Raw genomic sequence first — 14,425 nt, forward strand, 5'->3', positions numbered from 1 at the left:
TTAAAAGTGTTGTAAATATATTTTGAACATACTTTGATATATATGTATATATTGTTATAGGTTCGTGAATCAACCAGTGGCCAAATCTTACTTCCCGACGAAGTAAAAATCTGTGAAAGTGAGTTATAGTCCCACTTTTAAAATCTAATATTTTTGGGATGAGAATACATGCAGGTTTTATAAATGATTTACAAAATAGACACAAGTACGTGAAACTACATTCTATGGTTGAATTATCGAAATCGAATATGCCCCTTTTTATTAAGTCTGGTAATCTAAGAATTAGGGAACAGACACCCTAATTGACGCGAATCCTAAAGATAGATCTATTGGGCCTAACAAACCCCATCCAAAGTACCGGATGCTTTAGTACTTCGAAATTTATATCATATCCGAAGGGTGTCCCGGAATGATGGGGATATTCTTATATATGCATCTTGTTAATGTCGGTTACCAGGTGTTCACCATATGAATGATTTTTATCTCTATGTATGGGATGTGTATTGAAATATGAAATCTTGTGGTTTATTATTATGATTTGATATATATAGGTTAAACCTATAACTCACCAACATTTTTGTTGACGTTTTAAGCATGTTTATTCTCAGGTGATTATTAAGAGCTTCCGTTGTCGCATACTTAAATAAGGACGAGATTTGGAGTCCATGCTTGTATGATATTGTGTAAAAACTGCATTCAAGAAACTTATTTTGTTGTAACATATTTGTATTGTAAACCATTATGTAATGGTCGTGTGTAAACAGGATATTTTAGATTATCATTATTTGATAATCTACGTAAAGCTTTTTAAACCTTTATTGATGAAATAAAGGTTATGGTTTGTTTTAAAATGAATGCAGTCTTTGAAAAACGTCTCATATAGAGGTCAAAACCTCGCAACGAAATCAATTAATATGGAACGTTTTTAATCAATAAGAACGGGACATTTCAGTTGGTATCCGAGCGTTGGTCTTAGAGAACCAGAATTTTGCATTAGTGTGTCTTATCGAGTTTGTTAGGATGCATTAGTGAGTCTGGACTTCGACCGTGTTTACTTGAAAAATGATTGCTTAACAAATTTTGTTGGAAACTATATATTTTTAACATGTGAATATTATGTGATATATTAATCTCTTAACGCGTTTGATATTATGTGATAGATGTCTACCTCTAGAACAAGTCCCATTGACTCACCTAATAATAATGAAGAGTCAAATGTAAATTGGAATGATTCGTGGACTGATTCACAAGTTCCCGAAGAGGAACCAGAAGAAGAGTCTGAACCGGAAGAAGAATCGGAACCGGAAGAAGAATCGGAACCGGATGAAGAAATAGAACCGGTGGGGGAAATAATAAAACGGTTAAGTAAAAGAAAATCCTCAACCAACCGACCAAGGTTAATTATGGTCAATGGTGTTTCCGCCAAGGAAGCAAAATATTGGGAGGATTACCAATTCTCCGATGAATCGGATTCCGACGAGAATTCCGATGATGTTATAGAAATTACCCCAACTGAATTTAAAAAGGCAAAAGAAAATAATAAGAGAAAGGGCATAAAAATAGAGAAATCTAATTCTAACCCCGATGAACTTTATATGTATCGTCAACCCCCGAAGTCCTTAAGTTGTAACAATGACCGGGAACCTCTAAACCACCAGGTTTTTCTAAACCAATGTGGATCACGACGACTCGTATTAGGGGAACATCATATATCCCTAGAAACTTGGCAAAACGAACTAAAACCGAAGAAGAAGAAACAAGCGAGTCGGAATAAGATAGTTGTATTCGTGTGGTGTAATATATGTAATATAGTGTGCTTATGCTTTATGATATATGTAAAAATTGCTTGTATTAATAAGTATTGTTTTTATGAATCTAACTCTTGTCTATTTTACAGTATAAAAACACAAAATGGATAGACAACCCAATATTTTAAGAGACCTACCCGGAGACATGATTGATGAAATCTTGTCTAGAGTCGGTCAGAATTCTTCGGCACAACTATTTAAGGCGAGATCAGTTTGTAAGACATTCGAAGAACGTTCCAAGAATGTCTTGGTTTATAAGAGACTTTCGTTTGAAAGATGGGGGATATCACATTGGGAAACCAATAAGTTACGATGTGTTTACTTTGACGCATATATTGCGGGGAACCCAAATGCTATTTTACGCAATGGGTTAAGAAATTATTTTGACTCAATATATCCGAATATTGGACTTCGTGATTTAGAAAAAGCGGCTAACATGCAACATAAAGAAGCATGTTATGCTTACGGATTAGTAATGTTCGCTTCTCACCAAAGTGAGAACAAGAACATCGGGCTACAACTATTAAACAAAATGTTCCCACAAGTGACGGAGTCGGTAATTGGGGTAAGAAATGGGGTTTTTAGATTGTTACGGGACTGTTGGACATTACGTAACCCTCGTCCCTTTGACGACGTTACAACACGCTGTCTTATCAACGGCCATAACGGTTATGTTCCACAAGACCAAGGATGGGAAGTAGTCCTAGTAAAACCAGAATGCATGACTTGTTTCTGGACGTATGAATTACGTGTCTTTATTGCCTTTGCTGAACGACTTGTGTACTAGCTAGAATTATCTTCACAACCATCTTGTATCAAATTTATTGTGTGCTATATTTCATGCTATATGTAAAATAAGCGGTATTGTAAGTTTGTAAAATATTGTGTAAAAGTTTGAACGCGAAATATTATTATAATCAGTTTTTCATATAGAATTGTAGTAGTTGAATTGTATATTAGCTACTAAGTATGAACTTAACGGGTAGGTACTACCCGAATTTAAACTTATAAAACGCTAATATGAAGAAAAAGCTTTTATAAATGAGTTCATATTATGCTACGAAATACTATTAACTACTCTTAATATTCTGTATGATTAACTTGTTCCATTTAACTATTTTGAAGGAAATGGCACCGACTACTCGACACACCGTGAATATGAATGAAGAGGAATTCCGTACTTTTCTAGCTTCAAACATAGCCGCAGTACAGGCTGCGCTACATACCAACAATAACCTTGGATCCAGCAGTACAGGAAATCGTGTAGGATGCACCTACAAAGAATTCACTGCCTGCAAACCTTTGGAATTTGATGGAACCGAAGGACCGATCGGATTGAAACGGTGGACCGAGAAGGTCGAATCGGTGTTTGCCATAAGTAAGTGTACTGAAGAGGACAAAGTGAAGTACGCTACGCATACCTTCACAGGTTCTGCGTTAACATGGTGGAATACCTATCTAGAGCAAGTGGGACAAGGCGATGCGTACGCACTACCGTGGTCAGCATTCAAGCACTTGATGAACGAGAAGTACCGTCCCAGAACCGAGGTCAATAAGCTCAAGACAGAACTTAGAGGGTTACGAACCCAAGGATTTGATATTACCACGTACGAAAGACGATTCACAGAATTGTGCCTATTGTGTCCGGGAGCATTCGAAGATGAGGAAGAGAAGATCGACGCGTTTGTGAAAGGATTACCGGAAAGAATCCAAGAAGATATAAGTTCACACGAGCCCGCCTCCATACAACAGGCATGTAGAATGGCTCACAAACTAGTGAACCAGATTGAAGAAAGAATTAAAGAACAGACTGCTGAAGAGGCCAATGTGAAGCAAGTCAAAAGAAAGTGGGAGGAAAACGGTGATAAGAATCACCAATACAACAACAACAGCAATTACAACAATAATCGCAGCAATTATCCCAACAATCGCAACATCAATCGCAACTACAACAAACGGCCCAACAACAACAACAACAACAACAGCAACTACAACAATCATCCCAACAACAATAATAACCGCAACAACAACAACAATCAGAAGCAGCTATGCCAAAGGTGTGAAAAGAATCACTCGGGGTTCTGCACCAAATTTTGCAACAAGTGTAAAAGAAATGGTCATAGCGCGGCGAAGTGTGAGGTCTACGGACCAGGGGTTAATAGAACGAAAGGAACAAATGGTGTCGGAATGAGTAATGGCGGAGCAAGTAGTGTAGGAGCAAGTTATGCCAATGTAGTTTGTTATAAATGTGGAAAACCGGGCCACATTATTAGAAATTGCCCGAACCAGGAGAACACGAATGGACAAGGCCGTGGAAGAGTTTTCAATATTAATGCGGCAGAGGCACAGGAAGACCCGAAGCTTGTTACGGGTACGTTTCTTATTGACAATAAATCTGCTTACGTTTTATTTGATTCGGGTGCGGATAGAAGCTATATGAGTAGAGATTTTTGTGCTAAATTAAGTTGTCCATTGACGCCTTTGGATAGTAAATTTTTACTCGAATTAGCAAATGGTAAATTAATTTCAGCAGATAATATATGTCGGAATCGAGAAATTAAACTGGTTAGCGAAACATTTAAGATTGATTTGATACCAGTAGAGTTAGGGAGTTTTGATGTGATAATCGGTATGGACTGGTTGAAAGAAGTGAAAGCAGAGATCGTTTGTTACAAAAATGCAATTCGCATTATACGAGAAAAAGGAAAACCCTTAATGGTGTACGGAGAAAAGGGCAACACGAAGCTACATCTTATTAGTAATTTGAAGGCACAAAAACTAATAAGAAAAGGTTGCTATGCTGTTCTAGCACACGTCGAGAAAGTACAAACTGAAGAAAAGAGCATCAATGATGTTCCCATTGCAAAAGAATTTCCCGATGTATTTCCGAAAGAATTACCGGGATTACCCCCACATCGATCCGTTGAATTTCAAATAGATCTTGTACCAGGAGCTGCACCAATAGCTCGTGCTCCTTACAGACTCGCACCCAGCGAGATGAAAGAACTGCAAAGCCAATTACAAGAACTTTTAGAGCGTGGTTTCATTCGACCAAGCACATCACCGTGGGGAGCTCCTGTTTTGTTTGTCAAGAAGAAAGATGGTACATTCAGGTTGTGTATCGACTACCGAGAGTTGAACAAACTTACCATCAAGAACCGCTACCCACTACCGAGAATCGACGACTTATTTGATCAACTACAAGGCTCGTCTGTTTATTCAAAGATTGACTTACGTTCCGGGTATCATCAAATGCGGGTGAAAGAAGATGATATTCCAAAGACTGCTTTCAGAACACGTTACGGTCATTACGAGTTTATGGTCATGCCATTTGGTTTAACTAATGTACCAGCTGTGTTCATGGACCTTATGAACCGAGTGTGTGGACCATACCTTGACAAGTTTGTCATTGTTTTCATTGATGACATACTTATTTACTCAAAGAATGACCAAGAACACGGTGAACATTTAAGAAAGGTGTTAGAAGTATTGAGGAAGGAAGAATTGTACGCTAAGTTTTCAAAGTGTGCATTTTGGTTGGAAGAAGTTCAATTCCTCGGTCACATAGTGAACAAAGAAGGTATTAAGGTGGATCCGGCAAAGATAGAAACTGTTGAAAAGTGGGAAACCCCGAAAACTCCGAAACACATACGCCAGTTTTTAGGACTAGCTGGTTACTACAGAAGGTTCATCCAAGACTTTTCCAGAATAGCAAAACCCTTGACTGCATTAACGCATAAAGGGAAGAAATTTGAATGGAATGATGAACAAGAGAAAGCGTTTCAGTTATTGAAGAAAGAGCTAACTACGGCACCTATATTGTCATTGCCTGAAGGGAATGATGATTTTGTGATTTATTGTGATGCATCAAAGCAAGGTCTCGGTTGTGTATTAATGCAACGAACGAAGGTGATTGCTTATGCGTCTAGACAATTGAAGATTCACGAACAAAATTATACGACGCATGATTTGGAATTAGGCGCAGTTGTTTTTGCATTAAAGACTTGGAGGCACTACTTATATGGAGTTAAAAGTATTATATATACCGACCACAAAAGTCTTCAACACATATTTAATCAAAAACAACTGAATATGAGGCAGCGTAGGTGGATTGAATTATTGAATGATTACGACTTTGAGATTCGTTACCACCCGGGAAAGGCAAATGTGGTAGCCGATGCCTTGAGCAGGAAGGACAGAGAACCCATTCGAGTAAAATCTATGAATATAATGATTCATAATAACCTTACTACTCAAATAAAGGAGGCGCAACAAGGAGTTTTAAAAGAGGGAAATTTAAAGGATGAAATACCCAAAGGATCGGAGAAGCATCTTAATATTCGGGAAGACGGAACCCGGTATAGGGCTGAAAGGATTTGGGTACCAAAATTTGGAGATATGAGAGAAATGGTACTTAGAGAAGCTCATAAAACCAGATACTCAATACATCCTGGAACGGGAAAGATGTACAAGGATCTCAAGAAACATTTTTGGTGGCCGGGTATGAAAGCCGATGTTGCTAAATACGTAGGAGAATGTTTGACGTGTTCTAAGGTCAAAGCTGAGCATCAGAAACCATCAGGTCTACTTCAACAACCCGAAATCCCGGAATGGAAATGGGAAAACATTACCATGGATTTCATCACTAAATTGCCAAGGACTGCAAGTGGTTTTGATACTATTTGGGTAATAGTTGATCGTCTCACCAAATCAGCACACTTCCTGCCAATAAGAGAAGATGACAAGATGGAGAAGTTAGCACGACTGTATTTGAAGGAAGTCATCTCCAGACATGGAATACCAATCTCTATTATCTCTGATAGGGATGGCAGATTTATTTCAAGATTCTGGCAGACATTACAGCAAGCATTAGGAACTCGTCTAGACATGAGTACTGCCTATCATCCACAAACTGATGGGCAGAGCGAAAGGACGATACAAACGCTTGAAGACATGCTACGAGCATGTGTTATTGATTTCGGAAACAGTTGGGATCGACATCTACCATTAGCAGAATTTTCCTACAACAACAGCTACCATTCAAGCATTGAGATGGCGCCGTTTGAAGCACTTTATGGTAGAAAGTGCAGGTCTCCGATTTGTTGGAGTGAAGTGGGGGATAGACAGATTACGGGTCCGGAGATTATACAAGAAACTACCGAGAAGATCATCCAAATTCAACAACGGTTGAAAACCGCCCAAAGTCGACAAAAGAGCTACGCTGACATTAAAAGAAAAGATATAGAATTTGAAATTGGAGAGATGGTCATGCTTAAAGTTGCACCTTGGAAAGGCGTTGTTCGATTTGGTAAACGAGGGAAATTAAATCCAAGGTATATTGGACCATTCAAGATTATTGATCGTGTTGGACCAGTAGCTTACCGACTTGAGTTACCTCAACAACTCGCGACTGTACATAACACTTTCCACGTCTCGAATTTGAAGAAATGTTTTGCTAAAGAAGATCTCACTATTCAGTTAGATGAAATCCAAATCAACGAAAAACTTCAATTCATCGAAGAACCCGTCGAAATAATGGATTGTGAGGTTAAAAGACTTAAGCAAAACAAGATACCAATTGTTAAGGTTCGATGGAATGCTCGTAGAGGACCCGAGTTCACCTGGGAGCGTGAAGATCAGATGAAGAAGAAATACCCGCATCTATTTCCAGAAGATTCGTCAACACCTTCAACAGCTTAAAATTTCGGGACGAAATTTATTTAACGGGTAGGTACTGTAGTGACCCGAACTTTTCCATGTTTATCTATATTAATTGAGATTGATATTTACATGATTAAATGTTTCCAACATGTTAAGCAATCAAACTTGTTAAGACTTGATTAATTGAAATAGGTTTCATATAGACAATTGACCACCCAAGTTGACCGGTGATTCACGAACGTTAAAACTTGTAAAAACTATATGATGACATATATATGGTTATATATATAGTTAACATGATATTATGATAAGTAAACATATCATTAATTATATTAACAATGAACTACATATGTAAAAACAAGACTACTAACTTAATGATTTTGAAACGAGACATATATGTAACGATTATCGTTGTAACGACATTTAATGTATATATATCATATTAAGAGATATTCGTACATCATAATATCATGATAATATAATAATTTAAAATCTCATTTGATATTATAAACATTGGGTTAACAACATTTAACAAGATCGTTAACCTAAAGGTTTCAAAACAACACTTACATGTAACGACTAACGATGACTTAACGACTCAGTTAAAATGTATATACATGTAGTGTTTTAATATGTATTTATACACTTTTGAAAGACTTCAATACACTTATCAAAATACTTCTACTTAACAAAAATGCTTACAATTACATCCTCGTTCAGTTTCATCAACAATTCTACTCGTATGCACCCGTATTCGTACTCGTACAATACACAGCTTTTAGATGTATGTACTATTAGTATATACACTCCAATGATCAGCTCTTAGCAGCCCATGTGAGTCACCTAACACATGTGGGAACCATCATTTGGCAACTAGCATGAAATATCTCATAAAATTACAAAAATATGAGTAATCATTCATGACTTATTTACATGAAAATAAAATTACATATCCTTTATATCTAATCCATACACCAACGACCAAAAACACCTACAAACACTTTCATTCTTCAATTTTCTTCATCTAATTGATCTCTCTCAAGTTCTATCTTTAAGTTCTAAGTGTTCTTCATAAATTCCAAAAGTTCTAGTTTCATAAAATCAAGAATACTTTCAAGTTTGCTAGCTCACTTCCAATCTTGTAAGGTGATCATCCAACCTCAAGAAATCTTTGTTTCTTACAGTAGGTTATCATTCTAATACAAGGTAATAATCATATTCAAACTTTGGTTCAATTTCTATAACTATAACAATCTTATTTCAAGTGATGATCTTACTTGAACTTGTTTTCGTGTCATGATTCTGCTTCAAGAACTTCGAGCCATCCAAGGATCCATTGAAGCTAGATCCATTTTTCTCTTTTCCAGTAGGTTTATCCAAGGAACTTAAGGTAGTAATGATGTTCATAACATCATTCGATTCATACATATAAAGCTATCTTATTCGAAGGTTTAAACTTGTAATCACTAGAACATAGTTTAGTTAATTCTAAACTTGTTCGCAAACAAAAGTTAATCCTTCTAACTTGACTTTTAAAATCAACTAAACACATGTTCTATATTTGTATGATATGCTAACTTAATGATTTAAAACCTGAAAACACGAAAAACACCGTAAAACCGGATTTACGCCGTCGTAGTAACACCGCGGGCTGTTTTGGGTTAGTTAATTAAAAACTATGATAAACTTTGATTTAAAAGTTATTATTCTGAGAAAATGATTTTTATTATGAACATGAAACTATATCCAAAAATTATGGTTAAACTCAAAGTGGAAGTATGTTTTCTAAAATGGTCATCTAGACGTCGTTCTTTCGACTGAAATGACTACCTTTATAAAAACGACTTGTAACTTATTTTTCCGACTATAAACCTATACTTTTTTTGTTTAGATTCATAAAATAGAGTTCAATATGAAACCATAGCAATTTGATTCACTCAAAACGGATTTAAAATGAAGAAGTTATGGGTAAAACAAGATTGGATAATTTTTCTCATTTTAGCTACGTGAAAATTGGTAACAAATCTATTCCAACCATAACTTAATCAACTTGTATTGTATATTATGTAATCTTGAGATACCATAGACACGTATACAATGTTTCGACCTATCATGTCGACACATCTATATATATTTCGGAACAACCATAGACACTCTATATGTGAATGTTGGAGTTAGCTATACAGGGTTGAGGTTGATTCCAAAATATATATAGTTTGAGTTGTGATCAATACTGAGATACGTATACACTGGGTCGTGGATTGATTCAAGATAATATTTATCGATTTATTTCTGTACATCTAACTGTGGACAACTAGTTGTAGGTTACTAACGAGGACAGCTGACTTAATAAACTTAAAACATCAAAATATATTAAAAGTGTTGTAAATATATTTTGAACATACTTTGATATATATGTATATATTGTTATAGGTTCGTGAATCAACCAGTGGCCAAGTCTTACTTCCCGACGAAGTAAAAATCAGTGAAAGTGAGTTATAGTCCCACTTTTAAAATCTAATATTTTTGGGATGAGAATACATGCAGGTTTTATAAATGATTTACAAAATAGACACAAGTACGTGAAACTACATTCTATGGTTGAATTATCGAAATCGAATATGCCCCTTTTTATTAAGTCTGGTAATCTAAGAATTAGGGAACAGACACCCTAATTGACGCGAATCCTAAAGATAGATCTATCGGGCCCAACAAGCCTCATCCAAAGTACCGGATGCTTTAGTACTTCGAAATTTATATCATATCCGAAGGGTGTCCCGGAATGATGGGGATATTCTTATATATGCATCTTGTTAATGTCGGTTACCAGGTGTTCACCATATGAATGATTTTTATCTCTATGTATGGGATGTGTATTGAAATATGAAATCTTGTGGTCTATTATTATTATGATTTGATATATATAGGTTAAACCTATAACTCACCAACATTTTTGTTGACGTTTTAAGCATGTTTATTCTCAGGTGATTATTAAGAGCTTCCGCTGTCGCATAATTAAATAAGGACGAGATTTGGAGTCCATGCTTGTATGATATTGTGTAAAAACTGCATTCAAGAAACTTATTTTGTTGTAACATATTTGTATTGTAAACCATTATGTAATGGTCGTGTGTAAACAGGATATTTTATATTATCATAATTTGATAATCTACGTAAAGCTTTTTAAACCTTTATTGATGAAATAAAGGTTATGGTTTGTTTTAAAATGAATGCAGTCTTTGAAAAACGTCTCATATAGAGGTCAAAACCTCGCAACGAAATCAATTAATATGGAACGTTTTTAATCAATAAGAACGGGACATTTCAGTTGGTATCCGAGCGTTGGTCTTAGAGAACCAGAATTTTGCATTAGTGTGTCTTATCGAGTTTGTTAGGATGCATTAGTGAGTCTGGACTTCGACCGTGTTTACTTGAAAAATGATTGCTTAACAAATTTTGTTGGAAACTATATATTTTTAACATGTGAATATTATGTGATATATTAATCTCTTAACGCGTTTGATATTATGTGATAGATGTCTACCTCTAGAACAAGTCCCATTAACTCACCTAATAATAATGAAGAGTCAAATGTAAATTGGAATGATTCGTGGACTGATTCACAAGTTCCCGAAGAGGAACCGGAAGAAGAGTCGGAACCGGAAGAAGAATCGGAACCGGAAGAAGAATCGGAACCGGATGAAGAAATAGAACCAGTGGGGGAAATAATAAAACGGTTAAGTAAAAGAAAATCCTCAACCAACCGACCAAGGTTAATTATGGTCAATGGTGTTTCCGCCAAGGAAGCAAAATATTGGGAGGATTACCAATTCTCCGATGAATCGGATTCCGAAGAGAATTCCGATGATGTTATAGAAATTACCCCAACTGAATTTAAAAAGGCAAAAGAAAATAATAAGGGAAAGGGCATAAAAATAGAGAAATCTAATTCCAACCCCGATGAACTTTATATGTATCGTCAACCCCCGAAGTCCTTAAGTTGTAACAATGACCCGGGAACCTCTAAACCACCAGGTTTTTCTAAACCAATGTGGAAAATAACAGCTAGTATTAGGGAAAAATCATATATCCCTAGAAACTTGGCAAAACGAACCAAAACCGAAGAAGAAGAAACAAGCGAGTCGGAATAAGATAGTTGTATTCGTGTGGTGTAATATATGTAATATAGTGTGCTTATGCTTTATGATATATGTAAAAATTGCTTGTATTAATAAGTATTTTTTTTTTATGAATCTAACTCTTGTCTATTTTACAGTATAAAAACACAAAATGGATAGACAACCTAATATTTTAAGAGACCTACCCGGAGACATGATTGATGAAATCTTGTCTAGAGTCGGTCAGAATTCTTCGGCACAACTATTTAAGGCGAGATCAGTTTGTAAGACATTCGAAGAACGTTCCAAGAATGCCTTGGTTTATAAAAGGCTTTCGTTCGAAAGATGGGGGATATCACATTGGGAAATCCATAAGTTACGATGTGTTTACTTTGACGCATATATTGCGGGGAACCCAAATGCTATTTTACGCAATGGGTTAAGAAATTATTTTGACTCAATATATCCGAATATTGGACTTCGTGATTTAGAAAAAGCGACTAACATGCAACATAAAGAAGCATGTTATGCTTACGGATTAGTAATGTTCGCTTCTCACCAAAGTGAGAACAAGAACATCGGGCTACAACTATTAAACAAAACGTTCCCACAAGTGACGGAGTCGGTAATTGGGGTAAGAAATGAGGTTTTTAGATTGTTACGGGACTGTTGGACATTACGTAACCCTCGTCCCTTTGACGACGTTACAACACGCTGTCTTATCAACGGCCATAACGGTTATGTTCCACAAGACCAAGGATGGGAAGTAGTCCTAGTAAAACCAGAATGCATGACTTGTTTCTGGACGTATGAATTACGTGTCTTTATTGCCTTTGCTGAACGACTTGTGTACTAGCTAGAATTATCTTCACAACTATCTTGTATCAAATTTATTGTGTGCTATATTTCATGCTATATGTAAAATAAGCGGTATTGTAAGTTTGTAAAATATTGTGTAAAAGTTTGAACGCGAAATATTATTATAATCAGTTTTTCATATAGAATTGTAGTAGTAGAATTGTATATTAGCTACTAAGTATGAACTTAACGGGTAGGTACTACCCGAATTTAAACTTATAAAACGCTAATATGAAGAAAAAGCTTTTATAAATGAGTTCATATTATGCTACGAAATACTATTAACTACTCTTAATATTCTGTATGATTAACTTGTTCCATTTGACTATTTTAAAGGAAATGGCACCGACTACTCGACATACCGTGAATTTGAATGAAGAGGAATTCCGTACTTTTCTAGCTTCAAACATAGCCGCAGTACAGGCTGCGCTACATACCAACAATAACCTTGGATCTAGCAGTACAGGAAATCGTGTAGGATGCACCTACAAAGAATTTACTGCCTGCAAACCTTTGGAATTTGATGGAACCGAAGGACCGATCGGATTGAAACGGTGGACCGAGAAGGTCGAATCGGTGTTTGCCATAAGTAAGTGTACTGAAGAGGACAAAGTGAAGTATGCTACGCATACCTTCACAGGTTCGGCGTTAACATGGTGGAATACCTATCTAGAGCAAGTGGGACAAGATGATGCTTACGCACTACCGTGGTCAGCATTCAAGCACTTGATGAACGAGAAGTACCGTCCCAGAACCGAGGTCAATAAGCTCAAGACAGAACTTAGAGGGTTACGAACCCAAGGATTTGATATTACCACGTACGAAAGACGATTCACAGAATTGTGCCTATTGTGTCCGGGAGCATTCGAAGATGAGGAAGAGAAGATCGACGCGTTTGTGAAAGGATTACCGGAAAGAATCCAAGAAGATATAAGTTCACACGAGCCCGCCTCCATACAACAGGCATGTAGAATGGCTCACAAACTAGTGAACCAGATTGAAGAAAGAATTAAAGAACAGACTGCTGAAGAGGCCAATGTGAAGCAAGTCAAAAGAAAGTGGGAGGAAAACGGTGATAAGAATCACCAATACAACAACAACAACAACAACAACAGCAACTACAACAATCATCCCAACAACAATAATAACCGCAACAACAACAACAATAAGAAGCAGCTATGCCAAAGGTGTGAAAAGTATCACTCGGGGTTCTGCACCAAATTTTGCAACAAGTGTAAAAGAAATGGTCATAGCGCGGCGAAGTGTGAGGTCTACGGACCAGGGGTTAATAGAACGAAAGGAACAAATGGTGTCGGAACGAGTAATGGCGGAGCAAGTAGTGTCGGAGCAAGTTATGCCAATGTAGTTTGTTATAAATGTGGAAAACCGGGCCACATTATTAGAAATTGCCCGAACCAGGAGAACACGAATGGACAAGGTCGCGGAAGAGTTTTCAATATTAATGCGGCAGAGGCACAGGAAGACCCGGAGCTTGTTACGGGTACGTTTCTTATTGACAATAAATCTGCTTACGTTTTATTTGATTCGGGTGCGGATAGAAGCTATATGAGTAGAGATTTTTGTGCTAAATTAAGTTGTCCATTGACGCCTTTGGATAGTAAATTTTTACTCGAATTAGCAAATGGTAAATTAATTTCAGCAGATAATATATGTCGGAATCGAGAAATTAAACTGGTTAGTGAAACATTTAAGATTGATTTGATACCAGTAGAGTTAGGGAGTTTTGATGTGATAATCGGTATGGACTGGTTGAAAGAAGTGAAAGCAGAGATCGTTTGTTACAAAAATGCAATTCGCATTATACGAGAAAAAGGAAAACCCTTAATGGTGTACGGAGAAAAGGGCAACACGAAGCTACATCTTATTAGTAATTTGAAGGCACAAAAACTAATAAGAAAAGGTTGCTATGCTGTTCTAGCACACGTCGAGAAAGTACAAACTGAAGAAAAGAGCATCAAT

This window comes from Rutidosis leptorrhynchoides, chromosome 6 (assembly GCF_046630445.1).
Source record: "Rutidosis leptorrhynchoides isolate AG116_Rl617_1_P2 chromosome 6, CSIRO_AGI_Rlap_v1, whole genome shotgun sequence".
Lineage (NCBI taxonomy): Eukaryota > Viridiplantae > Streptophyta > Magnoliopsida > Asterales > Asteraceae > Rutidosis > Rutidosis leptorrhynchoides.